This window comes from Bombus vosnesenskii, unplaced genomic scaffold, assembly GCF_011952255.1.
Source record: "Bombus vosnesenskii isolate JDL3184/JDL3185 unplaced genomic scaffold, Bvos_JDL3184-5_v1.1 scf7180000016263, whole genome shotgun sequence".
Lineage (NCBI taxonomy): Eukaryota > Metazoa > Arthropoda > Insecta > Hymenoptera > Apidae > Bombus > Bombus vosnesenskii.
Window position 1 is genome coordinate 442,606 of NW_022884332.1, and position 15,482 is coordinate 458,087.

The window sequence follows — 15,482 nt, forward strand, 5'->3', positions numbered from 1 at the left end:
GGAATAAAAAAGGGAATAAAAAAAGAAATCTTCGCATAGGCAGATTAAAAAATCTAGCGATACGACACCCTATATTGTTAAGTTACTAAATGTTAGTAGATAGTGAGATTTTCGTCTCTACCCTTGCATTTTTAATTTATTGGGCAGTTCAGATCTTGGAAAAAAGAAGGAAACATTCAGATTTTAATTAGGATCTGGAGTTTCATTCTGGTCCTGAAAGCGACTGACATATCGTGGAGGTAAGGCAAGGCTAGATTTTTGATAGAAACCCCTCGAGGTTTAGGGTCGTGGAGCAATTTCTCCAAAGAAGAGGGACGCGTGATACATCGCCATGTTCTGCAGGCGTGTTTGCAGTGTCCCTGCAGAATTTGTAAAAAGTGGAGAAGATTGCACCAAGCAATTTTTCATTCTTATACCCTGCTTAACCTTGGTTAACTGTGTTGCCTTGTGATCGAAAATTTCATTACTTACAAAATTAAAAACTAATAAAGATGAATCAGTTTCAATTAGGTCGCTTTCAGTTCTTCGAAATGGAATGCGATTTAATTTATCCTTACTTCTTAAAATTCTTTTTAATTTATTATTAAAATTATATATATATATATATAAATAATATCATTAAGAAAATTGCGTGTTTGAAAATATAAATGCGAAAATATATAAACTCAATGTTAATTTCGCTAGCTTTTCATTCGATATTCGCTGGATTTTCCTTTATTTTTCATTACTTCTATTAATCTGTTAGGTATGCTATCCACTAACTTGCTCAAAGTTTCGAATATATTTTTTTAAGTTCAACCATATTTAAAAAGCTGCATTAAACCTGGCTTTTACCGATCGTAAGCTTTCCCTGCTGAAATTCCTTAGTCCAGTTTCTCGATCGAATAATAATTCTATTCCTGAAATCTTGTGAAATCGTTTTTTTGTAGCGACGGTTGGTACGAATAGGAACATTGTTTCGTCGAAAGATTATCTTTGTTGCTTCTGGTTCGGTTACGAAAGACGATAGTTTGCCACGTAACATCTCCTAATATTCTATAACGTTCGATTTACCCTTTACAAACGCAATTTCGCTTAACGTATTCAGGTATGATCAGTGGTTTCCTGGAAATATCGAAGAGATATCGCAGAAAATACGTTTGAATTTATAATTATTCACAGCAGTGTATACATCGATAAAATATCGTTGTGCTACCGAAAGGCAATGACTTGATTTGAGAGAAGGTTGCGGATAACGCGGTCCTTTGACTTCACACTGCGAATCTATCAGCTATTTTGCTTATACTGTATCGATTGTACATCGACAGAAGGTTTAAAAGTACCTAATTCTTGATCTATCAAACCAAACAACCCCGTTAATCGATGTCAACAAACAATATATCGTTCGATGTCACGAAGAATAAAGAAGAACAAAGAAAAGAGAATAAAAACAGAGAACAAACGTTCAAAGCGTTGGAAAAGATAGAGCGTCTTATTGCACGGGACGAATCAGCTCGCAGAGCTTAAAATAGATCGAATAGACTTTCTGGCTTGATGATGCTCGCAAGTTCACCCTCGGTTTCCTAAGAGGGGATTCGAGAAGCCTGTAATTCACCGAGAAACGAATCGTTCGTTCAACGGTCTTTCTACGGTGTAATTTTCCGAGGGAACTCGATGGAATTTGCACGCGTTTACCGCTGAGAACCGATACGGGTTTTCGGTTCGGTAAACGTTTGCGGAGAAACTATGCCGTGATTCTGTTTCATTGAGAAAAGAGCCACGAGCGACCCAGATTCGAATTTTCATCGATATACCATCGAATTCTTTTTCACTCAATTACCGAGCTAATTTTATTTTACCGTTTCGAAGAAAAGTAGAAAGTAGATCCGATTCGTTTGTATTTTCCAACGTAAGCTTTCTCATACAGTTTTATAACGCATTTTTTCGCTTCTTTCTCATAGTTTTCTATTTACTAATTTAACGAAGAACGATTTAATCGATCGAAGGAAGGAGACGTTGTGAATAAAAAACAGTTAATACGCAAAAAGGAAATTTCATCGATAAAAAAATATTATCTTTTTAAACAACGCTGTATCATTTTTCTTTGTGGATAAATTCAGCGATATAGGATTAACGGTACAACTACCAAATCCGTCAAATCTAATGACAGGTTCGACGTTTTTCTGCTTTTGATATCGCTGAAAACATGCAGCTGCTTTTAGCAAGATTAAAATCGAATTTTATTCAGACAGAGATACGATTGTATACAGCGATTTAATTGCATTATACCATTTAATCGTTTATTTGCAGCCTATTTATTCTAGGTTGATCAATATCCTGACAGAATCTTGTTTATCAACTAAGAAGTAAAGATTTTATATAGAGAGAAATGTCAAAGGTACAAATATAAGCCGAATCCAGGCATAGCTCTGACATCGCGTAAAAGATACTGCAACTTATTCAAAAAACAAACTAATATCTACGCGAAATCTAAATTCTTCGACGTCAAAGAAAATTATAAAATCACGCCTAATATGAAGTTTGCGATCGAGGAAAACAAAAATAGACAAAACCTACCAATCGAATGCCTAAAACTTCGAAGCGGAAGGCAACGACACGACGTTCCAAGTAACCTCAAGACGATCCTAAGTAAGATTCGACAGTTTCTAAAAGCCACGAACCTTTTTAACCGATCTAGCCACAAGCAAGTACCTTTCTTTTTTTTCACTTTGTACATGGAGAAATCCTCGTAGACACTCTGCCGCTGCGGCAGCAGGAGAGCAGTGTCGGACAAGCAAGTACCTGAAATCGCTACAATTGTAAATATCGTATCTACGTATTACTTATGACCAAACGATAAAGTACCGGTCTAATGTGATACTGTATAAGCCTGTGAAATACAGTTGTACGAGAGTTGTAGTCGCTAATAACCCGCAGAGCTGGACGAGACTCGACACAAGTAAAATTAAAAAAAAAAAAAAAATGTGGGGAAGATAAATAAATAAAAAGCATAGCAAGAAGACGTTTCCCGTCAAAATACTTTCGATTCTCCTCTTGATTTCCAATTACCGCAAAAACGCGGCTGTTTCTCGCATTATTGAAAAAGCTATTCATCGAATGGGAATAATCCGTTTAACGGTCGTGCCCGGCGGATATTTCGGAAGCGTTGTTTCGTGCCAGCTTTATACCTATGATAATATTAGTCTGTGTATAACGATCCTCGACACGAGATATATCCCCGTTGTGTTTTCTACAAATTTTTATCGCCGTTGCAGGATCAAGATCCGATAAGCGAGAATTCGCGGCGCGGTACCGCGCACGCGACAAGGTGATATTCGTAAACGTGTTGCAAAATTATATCGGGGGCCGGATCAGATATCGCGGTAACGTTGCAAATAAATTTGTCGGGCTGAAAGCGATTATATAAATGGATAATAGAACGACAAAGGAATTTCATTCGACGTTAACGTTTAAAACGAGCGTTCACCGTTAAAGTTCTTTTCCATACGATGCCGCGCAAATGGAGCCAATAACTTTCACATTGACTCCTCCGCAATTTTCAAACGGAATCGATCGAATCGTTCCCGATAACGCGAATTTATTTCGTCTCTGGAGATGATCGAGAGTTTTATTAAATTTGCAACAATGCCGTCTCCGTCTGTTTTCACGAATTTCTTTATGCACGTTAGATGATATTTCTGGAGATGTATGTCAGGATCGTGGTAGCATTTAGCACATCTTTGAGATATTCGTAGGTACATGTTCAAGTTTTTAATTTTCAGATATCCGTGGACGTATAAATCGTAGCGTTCACAGGTAACGCGTTAAATCGTTCGGAAAATTCTGTCGCGTTATTCAACCGAGCTTTGTGGCTTTATAACTTTTGTAGGTTACATCTCGATGATTACGATCTTCATCCCGATAATTGCGAATAAACTTTAACAACGGAACTTTCCGATCAACTCGACAACTTCTTGCTTCAGGATATTCGTCGATGGAAATATAGGCAGAATCGTTTCATTTTTGAAGAAGAATTTAAGTTACCCTGCAGTCATAGTACCTGTAAACTTGTCGTACTTCGTGATAACTGTGTCTAGGAAACGTACCGATAAACAAATTAAAAATTATATCGTTTACGAAATGAATATACGGGTAAAATGGCTAATTGTCGATTGGAAGTGGCCGAACAGTAATAAAATTGTTACAATGTCTTTCTATCGATCTCCCTCAAATTCACACGTGTCACGAACGACGTATCGACTCGATCTGCCGCCATAAAAAAGGAATTAGGAAACAATGAATACGAAAAACGATAAGATCAACAGGCTATGTACCTACGTGCAAAGAAGCAGCCTTATCGTATCTACCATCGCTATCTACAATTGCCTTTCATTTTACGTTACGCAGAATTTTCCATTTTGATCTTTGTCTCCTTTTTTCTCCTCTAGGTAAAGAGTCCGATTCCGAAGGTAAATAAATCTTCCGGTATAATTCTAAATCTAGATAAATCTTCCAGTATAATTCTAATAAACAGAAGATCGAAATATGAATGAAATTATCAGGTCGGTATTATGCCTGACGATTTTTCATTAGAAGATAAACGAAGAGAGGAAGGTCGGAAAATTCGATCGACAATAATATTTTCGCAGATACTACTGAAAATAATTCATGGTAAACAGGATCGAAATGAAGGTAAACCATTCTACGATGCATTATTCGTCGTTCGACTCGAACAGGAAAAGCAAGAAAAATGAGAAGAACGAATTCGGTAGAACGAAAACATTTTGAATTAAGCGATATACAGAAAGGTTGGGCGAATGGAAATAGCATCTCGTTACTCGGATGAGATAAGTGAGTCCTATTTCTAAAATCGCCACTTGTGACGAAAACCAGATTTTATACGATAATAATCGCAAGTGATTTCTATATTTTTAAGCTCGCGAATACTCCGATAATCTTTTAATTTTTTCCCGAAGAAATTGTTTTCAAACGAAGAAATCATATAAAAAGTAACGCTCGATCGTCACACTTTAAAAGCCATGACTTTTATAAATTTGCGTTAATAAAACTAATTAATAATCGAGAATAACCTTTAGAGACTAAAAATAGTAAGGGATTTACGTTATTACTTGTATATCTTCCCTAAAATAATTTAGATATTGCAAACGCAATTCGATACGCAAGATTAATATCCGTCTGAAAGATTTTATTATTTACGCGATTCAACGATTGGGAACACACAGATTTCTTTATTCGAATTGAATCTGGCCTGGTTATCTTAAATTAAAGAATTTTTCGCTCGTTATATTTTTTCCCTGCAAATATAATTCTTGGGAAACCAATTCGAGCAAATATACATGCACGCTATGAGCGAATCACAAAAAGATGAGAGAATCGCTGTTGTCCGAAATAGCTCGTTATTCGTGGATTTGATTAAAAAATAGTTTATACCAAACTACTTGGAAATTGAAAACGTAAGAAATTAAAATGCTTTCGTTTAACGAGCTTCGATGAATACGACATATTTCGTATAAAATATTTTTTTATCGGATCCATAAACGACGAGTTACTTCCGAACTGGCAGTTATTATCGATTCGCTTTCGTATTTAATGAAATTAATTTCCAGAATTATCGATTCACCCGTATTATTCCAAAGGAATTACCTATATGTAATTAAGGTTTTACCAAGTTCGGCGTTTCCTTTTAACAGGAAGGAGCAAGTCACTCTCGCCAGACTTGGAATTAGATGCGCTAAATTGACACGCTCTCATCTTACAGCTAAAAATCAGTCGAATAAGTGCAATAATTTTAATTGTATTCTCTTTGGAAATTATTCTTTTAATCGTAGTAACGTCTCCCAATACAGAATTACATTTGGTTTTCCAAACGAAACTCAGACATGTTTACGTTGTAAACAACATCGTGAGAATCTTCTTTATTCTCTCAAACGTATTAATTCGTATCACTATTTATGATATTGTAAACTAATCACCAAGTTCCGACACATACTGCATATTCTAGTGTATTATACTATAATTGTACTGTATATGATATACGTCCAAACGGTACTAGATAGTATTATCATTAAGCTACTAGATACTATAACTCGAGTTTCTCACTTGCCTTATTTTACAATAAGATGTAAAGTACATTTACGCTGTGATTTTTTTTTTATGTTATATTTTTGTCATGTATTTCTTTAACCGCGGTCGCTAGCGAACATAAAAATCGTTGACTCTACGTCAAATAAAATAAATAAGAACGATAAAAGTTTTCTCAAAGGAAAATGATACGTACGCGAATCTAGCTAATAGGATAAAATGTTCTATACATCTTTGGTCGCGACATCGAATCCACGTATCGATTCGTGGGAAGTACTTATTTACATGTTCAGTGAGTGAATCGTGTGTCTGACTTTCATTTCGTGCTACCGGTTACGTTCCCGGAACTGTTATCGAAACACGGAATTTCCGAACGTAATGTAACGTTTCGTCGAGCTTATTTTTATCAATAGGTTCATCGTGGTGGTCGCATGTAGGTTAACAGTTAGTGGTTGCGTGCTGCCTGACGAAGAACAATCAATTTTCACGTTCCCCGTTTCTACTTTTCCTCGTGCATCGTACGTAAATGTGCCATTTTGACGCATACTTTCCTCGTTTTATAGTAATTTTAATTCGCTTAGCACAAATAAAAGAAATCTTTGTAAAAGATAAATATATTTTAGAAACGGTTTTGATTCCTACTTATTAACACTCTGATAACTGTTAGTAATCTTTGATTGTAAAATTACTTAACATTTTTTGCAGTATTTGTTACTGCCGCTGCCATCAACTCGATCGTTTAATATAAATCAAACTAGTTAATTACCTTTTTTCATGGTTCCTTTATAAAACATTATACACCTTTTTATACACCGTTTAAAGCTGTTCTTACTTCTGTATAAAAAACTACTAAGATTTGAAAATGCTTAGTTTAAAAGATATTTCAATGTTAATTTCATCAAATCGAGTAATACGAAGGACAAGGAAAGAAGAACCTGGTCTTCGATCAGAAGCATAAAGATCCATAGTAAACTCTACATCTGGTCTTTTTAGTTTTCTCAAGCACCGAAGAAGCCATCGACAGCGTGTAGACAAAAGACTGCGACGAAGACAGACCATAAACAGTAGACAGGCGACGTTGGCTTCGGGGTTTTCAGTTATTGGGTAACACAGCTAGCGTGCGGATCTGGACCAGCTCAAATTGTATTCTTACTTATAATTACACTTCTATTTAAATATATTTTCTACCTTACAATTTATCCACGAGTTTCCCTGTTTATACATCAAATAACCTCAACAAAATTCAACGTTTCTACCAACAGATACCGTGTGATAATATGAGCAGAGCGAAAGAAAGGATTGTAACGGCTCGCCTAAGGACTGCGCAAATCGCAATAATCCACGAATATCTAATTACAAAAAGAAAAAAAAAGCAAAAATGTATCTAGACATACAGAAACACGAATACAACGACACGGAATAGAACTCGACACATGACGCAGTTTTAACGTCACGGGATCGCATACCTTTACTCGCTAAATTTCGTCAAAGAAACGAATACGTACACTAAAATCCAATCGGTATAAATCTAACTTTACCGCTGATAACCTCGTAGTCGATTTGACGCGAAACACTCGCAACTGAAAAGAAACTAGTCGTTTCTCGACCCAAGTATTTACCTTTGGAATCTCGAAGACACCGTTCATCTGGATAAAATCGTCGACCATCGCAACGCGAAGAAACGAAAGAAAAACGAAGCAAGTTCTATCCGAAACGTTTTATCGAGTAACGTATGGTGTAGCGGATATCTGCGTGAATCGATTAAGACGGGACACCCTGTATATCGCTCGCATTATATACGCGAACCGACAGATAAGAAAAATGGCGACAAAGGTGTTTCATGCATATAACGCACGCTCGACGATGGAAAATAGTATACACACGTGCGCGATTATGCATGTAACGATGGCGGTAAAGCAACTGCTCAGCCCGATTCCGCATAATCGAAGGGTTGGAAAATTACAATGCAGCCGGTTGGTGCAACATTTTCGAGCTTGGCTCGTAAAAGAACGCGAATACGTCTCGAATCGCGGCCCAACTTTTCCCCGATACGGTCTCCCCCGCCAGAAGAAATTTCCCTTCTTTTCCGCCAAGTGCAAAGTCGCGCGAAGTAGTTGCAAATGGCACGAATTATTTTTTACCCGTTACTTATTCCCGAACGAATAAATTGCGTTCGCGTCGCGTCGTTGCCAGGCAAATTGCTGTAATTCGCGAACGAGCTTCGTTTTTCTTTCGTTCAAAGTTTACCGTGTCTTTGTTTTCCACCGGTTCTACGAGATCGCTACAGGCAGATTCTCGAAAAGGACGAGAGTTAGGAGGTAAAATTGTATTCGCCGGATGGGTGTAAAGGGAAAGACGTAACTTTTGAAATGGATTCATCGTTTCGATTTAACTTTCATTTTATTCTATACTCGCTGTTTTCGCCAGGGAACGTCCGAAGGAATTGCGAGAATCTTCCTGGGGATTTCTTACCTTTTCGAAGAAGCGCCTCAAACTGATTTCTTTAGAAAGAAGAAGAGAACGAAAGAATATTGAAATTACGTTTACATTGGATATTATTCGATTAAACTTTTCATTTGATAAGAAAACAGCGAATTTGTTATTTTTTCTACAATTGAGTTGGACAAGTGTTGGCAATAGTGGAAACTATAAATCTTAGATTTTTTGAAAACCAACGAAGATTCCATTCGATAAAATATCGTCGAACGATAATAGCAAATATTTTACAATCATTTTCGTAAATTCCTTACGGACGAAATCAAATGAATTTCATAAAAGCTAAAAGGCTTACGATCCTCGCGGATCGGATTGATATTTAAAAAGTTGTCGTTTCACGAAGTCGAGAACTCGATAAAAGTTGTAAATATTTGACGCAAAATTTTAATAAACTTCTCGCTAGTTCAAGTTTTGCGGCGAGCGAAGATCGAAGATCCAGGCCGTTAAAAATCATCGAATTCCACGTTTGACAAAACGTTGGTTTAGCAGAGAGTTTCCTCGCGAGGAAATTCTTCGCAAGGGGATACCATAAAAGTAAAGTTCAGGAACTTGACGCCAGTGGCAAGTGAAATACGGCGAAGTACGGAATTCATGCGGATCTATAAAAAGGAAAGATTGGAAAGTGGCGTTCGTCGTTCAAGCGAATCTACTAATATCACTCCGAGGGAAGACGCGAAAAGAAAGCGTAAAATCAATGAGAATTTCACCTGAATGCAACAACCGCGATTCCAAACGTCGTTACATCTTTGTAAAATCGTTGCTGCAAAATCAACCGGATTCGAGGTAAAAGGATTTTGAAAATACCTTTGCCACGGCCTCTTTGATCCGACGCGCGAATGCAAACGAATATCGAAGTCGGAACCTCGAATGGGAAAATTTGTTAAAAAACGATGGCGTCGATTTTTAACCGTAAAATTCTACGAGGAAGGATAAACTGTCGAATTTGCCGCTCGACGAACGGGGCAATTAGCGCGAGCAAATGGCAGAGGAAACTCGTATCGATCTGCGCGCTCGTACCTAACGGTGCCAGCGATATCCGTAAAGGGACAATCCCAGAAAACGAGAACTTTTTACGGCATCGTTCGATGATATTATAACAGATGAAAACGTACGAGATAACCCGAAAAACTAAATTTTAGTTCCAGCGAAATATCTTTGAAAGAAAAATATTTAATAAGGAGAAAAGTAAAAAGGGGTAGGAATATTGGCAGAATAAAGCTTTCTATAATTATTGATATTCGAAGCAAAATATTTTATCAAACAACGTTGAAAGAAAGAGCGATATTTCGGAAATAATACTTACTTCTATTTTCAAATAGAAATACGGGACGTACGTATAAAGCGTTAAAAATGGTTATACCTTGAATGGAAATGTGGAGAACGTGTAATGCCTGTTAAAGCGAACGCAACGATTTGGTTGTCAGTAGTTCGAAGTAATTATATTTGTCTAAATTTCCCGCGTTATATGAAAGAATTAAGAGAACGAAAAGAAAGTTGTCGTTTTCGTTTGAGTTTATGTCGAAACAAATGGTTGGTGATTTGAAAATTTTTACTACAGAGGAAGCTAATCTTCTACGACTTTTTATGGCTTTAAAAGGAACGCTATTTAGAGCAACGTTTATTAAGACTTTTACGTGGTTGAACAAAAGGTTATAGAACGTCTTGTACAGTAGAGGATCGTCGATACATGTTAATTGGAAACCAATATCTATACGATAAGAGAAGCTTCGTAATCACCAATACGCGCTTTCCACACATAACGAACACACGAAAGAAGATGTCGAAACAAAACTTGGAAATATCCACAAATTATGAATTTGTATGGTGTCTGAACCATTCGGAAGACGAATCGACGATTCCATCTCGTCTTTAACGAGGACCGCGTTCTTCGCAAAGCATCCGCGATGTATACTTTTTGTATCTAATGCTCGCAAAATTCCAATATATATATATAAACCAGCCTGTTTTATTTTAGTTCGTTCGTGCGCTGTCGAAAATAAAATGTTTTAATTGCGAGAGAAAGATTTTGAAAACGGTATTTTATTTGCAGGATACTGAAAATACCGAGAATTGTATTTGAATTGTCTTATTTATTTGAATTTATTTTTCTTCGCTATCCAACATAGAAGTTACGTTAGATTCCAAAGAATTTAATGGAGGGTAAACGTAATCGTATCGGAGAAACGATATTAAAATCTTGAACAGAAACTGCAACTCCAGATACACGAATTTGGTCTTGTTCGTTTTCGCGAAGCGAATTCAAAGTATCGCAAAGTTATCACAGATACACGACGAAACAATTATCTTTAAAATATGATACGTCCTTCCATCGAAAGACTGTTTAGTTTCGCTCGATCGATCCTTTGCTCATAAAGGAGAGCAGTCTAAGCGATGGAAAACTTTGAACGATGCACTTTGTTACGCGCGAATAGCCATACTCGCGAGGAAAATAAATTTAATTTGCAAATATCATAGACCGTTGAGTTCCGATATTAGCTCTCTCCTTAATCTATTTTCGCTATCGAGAAACATCTTAAATACTATTCGTAACACAAAGTTCAAGTATTTTATCGTGCGCGTCACAACGCGACGATAAAAATATTCTACTCGCCGCGAATTTCCTTCGTATCTAAAATAGCATTTTATTCCAACGGTAGTACAACGATCGTTTAAAATTGCCAACCATCCGAAATATTTTTCCTACAAATTTTAGCCAGCACTGGGTCTAATTTCACCTTCCCACTGCACTTACCCCGTTAATACTAAATTATCAAATATCCTTCTACCGAGCACGGTCCTTTAATCGCTAATGCGAGGATTCTCTGTCATTCGGAGGCCGCAAATTTGTCCGGAACACCAGCGAGATCTCTTTACACGCATCTCGAATTTCCAATCGCGCGTATTTTCACGACACAGCCCTGTCGAAGGGAAACGAGGTCGATCCGTCGAACTCGGCCGTTCGAGATCAAATTCGCCTTCGAGCGTGACGTCATCCGGCATCCTTCGATGCGAAAATGCATTCCTTTCTCGGGTCGATGCCGATCTCCCCGTCCCGTTCGTTATTTTAGAATTCTCGGGTGTACGAGTAAAGGCCAGGGCGGCCGCGCACATCATAGTCGCACAAAGCGAACACACATAGCCGTATAGATGCATAATACAGGGTGTTAAAATAAAAGTGAGCGAGATTTAGAAGGCGCGAGGATAGATGTCGAGATATGGAAGATAGTTGTTGTATAAAGGAGTCGTTGGAAAGCTTAGGCTTCCGGTTATAAGCAACTTAATTTGCTGCGCCAAAAATACACTGGTAGCTCTCTAACGTAGTCGTAGATCAATAAATCAGCTGTCCTCACCTTCTCCTTCGTTTCACTCGGTCTGACCGAACGTGAGCGACGATAGAATTTCGGCTGTTATATCGGAAGAACGCGGCCGAAGGAAGACTCGATATGCCACGTTTTTAGTTTTTCCATCAGACTATATATATTTCTTTAAAAATCCACCACTATGCCATAGTCGACGCTTCGTCGAGCTTCCGTCGAAAGATGTTTAGATGAAAAATATCGATTTCAAAAATATTGGTTATAGTTACATAGACGTGGAGATCAACTTTTTCCGCAACGAGTTTCCTCGAACGCAAAGTTTAGACAAACTTTAGAATTCACGACGAAACTCCGTTGGTCTGTCATCCGTTGCTAAAAGCTTTCGTATGTATCTTTGAATAAGCTTTCAACCGTGTCGTTACGTCAAAGCGTATTCTTTTGTGCGCTAGACAACATCGAAATCAAGAAGTCGAGAAAATTGTACTCGTCGTATTGTTCGTTCGTAAACTTCGTTTAATCTCGTTCGTTCGCCTTGGGCGGCGAGAAACACGAAGTACGAGAGGAACACGGAGAAGGATTCGTCGGCTTAAATTGTTTGTAACACGAGACACAAACGTCGAACGACGTTTCTGTACGCGAACTCGTTCCATTGTCTTCGCGTTTAGATTCACAAACTTTATACAAGTATCGTTTACATTTTTTCGTTTAACACCCTATAGAAACGCGGAGAACCGAACGAAAGAGGAGGGTGGAAAACGCTTAATGCTCGAACGGGGTGAAAGGATTTTCCAACGTTAAGGTTGGCAACGTTGTGTCGCGTGTGACGCGCGTGTTCCCACTGGTGGCGCATAAATTAATGTTATCACGGTTGAACGTTGTATATCTGACCCAACATGGCGGCCACGATGCCTTCCGCGAAGGCATAAAATTGATGTATTTTTTTGCAGCCGAATCGATTAGATGTTTTCCATCGTTACGTGACTCACGTAACGCTCTAGACTTTGTTTCTTTTTGTCGCTGGTTGGTTAATGTCGGTGGCTCGTTAATTCCGCTAACGTTCTATCTGCTCGTTTTCTTTTCGATTTGGTAAAACGTAGAACAAGTATACAGTGTACGTCGTTGATGCTGCAAGGTTAATAAATTTGCGAAATAGACGCTGATTTACAGTGGTTAGAAAAAATATCGGCACACCGTTGCATCTATTATGGCATTTTTACAGACCGATTAATCAGCTCCAAGAATATTGAATTTCGTATCGTTTGGCAGCCTGTTGCCTCTTCCTTTTAAGCTTCTTTAACGTAAAACGCGATCGGAAACATTGGATGTTAAAAAAAATGAATCGGGGAACCCGATAAAAGGACGCTCGATTGGAATGTCACTTGTATAGTCACTGTATTAGTTATCAGATCGATACGTAGAGTAATCGCAGCTAACATGAAACATCTGATTTTAAAAGTTTGCCAAAGAGAGAAACATGCTTTCCTTTCGATGAAATTAACGTTGAATCAAAATTAATGGATATTCGTACGCTAACAGTCAACTATGCAAAACGTTATGTATCTCGAAGACAGGGTAAAAAATGTAAAAAACGAGCGACTTTCGATCGAAATTTGAATGCACTTGTTTTTTTTGCTTCTAACGAAATATTCTGCACCGTTGCTGATCGATTTTTTGTCAGTTACTTGACAAGATATCGCGGCGTTCCATATAAAGCTCTGTTCCATATCAGCTCTGTTATATATCGTTTTCCTTCGATAAAACATTAATTACGCGTACGCGTAACTCCTTTTAAACATCGTACATGGCGAGTCGATAAATTCTGCGAGTTAATTTTAGTAAATTCGCGATGCCAATTGCCAATGCGATCATAAAAATTTGATACCGTGAAAATGAAACGTAGAAGCTGATAAAGAAATAGATACATTGGAAAATAAGAATATGTGCCGATACTTATCGCAGCCACTGTATGTCGGAATTTTCACAACGAGTCGTAAAAGTGAAATTACGCGTCGACAGGGGAAAGGAACCAGGCCCATGGAGAAAACCATTCACGACGTAGGTCACCCATCGTACGAGTATATCTTTGGGCGTAGGAAAGTAGTAGGGTGCGTGGATTATTGGTAAAAAGGTAAAGGTGGGTTTGTCCTTGATATCAAGGGAGTGTTGCTTGTCGTTAGACCGTGTTGTGAGACGTCAGGGAGAATTGTCAGGGGCCTCCTTAGGTATATTGATTTTTCTCTTGATTATAACGTATTATTATTTGTAATTAACATTTGTAATAGATTATCGCCAGTAACAATGGAACGTTGAATTTTCCGTACTGATTGTACTCGTTATCGTGTTTCGTCAACGTTTATAAGAGAGCATTAGCAGGGACAATGCGATGTTGAATTTTGTGTTAATTATCGTACGATCAGCGCTGTTCCTAGTCGATATTTGTAATAGCTATATTCGCCTGCTAATCGAAAGGTTCATAGCGAAACGAGTCTTGTCGAGATTTTTCTTTTTTTCGGAAACCATGAAAACAGAAACAAAAAAAAAAAAAAAAAAGAAAGGGAAAGGAAGAAAAGATACTTTAGCGTCTTCGACCTTCGTTCGATGGATCGTAGTTTTTCGTTTTTAAAATATTCACCAAGCAGCATAGCTGCTTATACACAACTGGACGTTATTTACGATCGTATTGCAATAGGTTAGGTCTTGAACGATCTTTCCATAGCGTCGGTAATCGATCAAGTTACGAATCTCTCCTCCGACTGCTACGATATTTTGTTATCTAAAAAAAAAAAAAAAATTGAGAATATTCGACAAGCATCGTTTTAATTCCGAGCTCGTTAATTTGAAATTTTAGAAAAGCAATTTTTTCTTTTCACCGATCTGATACGACGGTATCGACACATATTATTTCCGATAAATAATACCATCGACCGTCACCATAACATATTTCATATCGGCGACAGCAAAAATATCGAAAAATAACATTTACATTAGTAAAGATCAGGCAGAACGAGAACGACAGGGAAAACACGGGTTGTGTTTGCGTTGCCGCGAATTCATCGGAATATTCCATTGAACAGATCTACGAACCTCTCGAATTTCCATTAATTTCCCGTGATACAGTGAGTTATATTACTATCGTTGTATTGTTATATTATAAATCATTATATCGATGATATAAAGGTGCGTTCAGACCAAGCGAGCCAATACTCGTCGGTTCCTTGCTTTCATAAAATTTGATTCACCGGTAAAAAAGATGTAATATTGGTTATCGAGATATGGAACAATAACTGTAAAGAAGAGACGCGATTTCTATTATTCGAAAATTCTCTCGTTCGAGTTTTAAAAACAAATTTTGTCTCCCTGTTAATTCGGATACTGGAGATTCCGTTGTATCGTATTTGCATGCTTTTTCCTTACAATTTTATCTCGATATTAACATTGACATTAATAATTGCGCAGTTTCACGATAAATTTTACCCTTTTCTCTATGGAAAATTACAAGTTGTCCTCTATCAAAGCTAGTATAATCTTTCCTTTTCGTAACGTGTCGAATTTCCTGGTGTATTCTCAAAATATTGGTGTTCATCTCCT

The 15,482-nt window shown here is 37.6% G+C and overlaps 1 protein-coding gene across 5 annotated transcripts in view; it reads right to left on the reverse strand.

Annotated features, from left to right (window-relative positions):
* Nucleotides 1-15,482, reverse strand: part of LOC117242093 (protein couch potato) — a 184,168-nt gene that overhangs the window by 45,887 nt on the left and 122,799 nt on the right. The window lies entirely within an intron of this gene.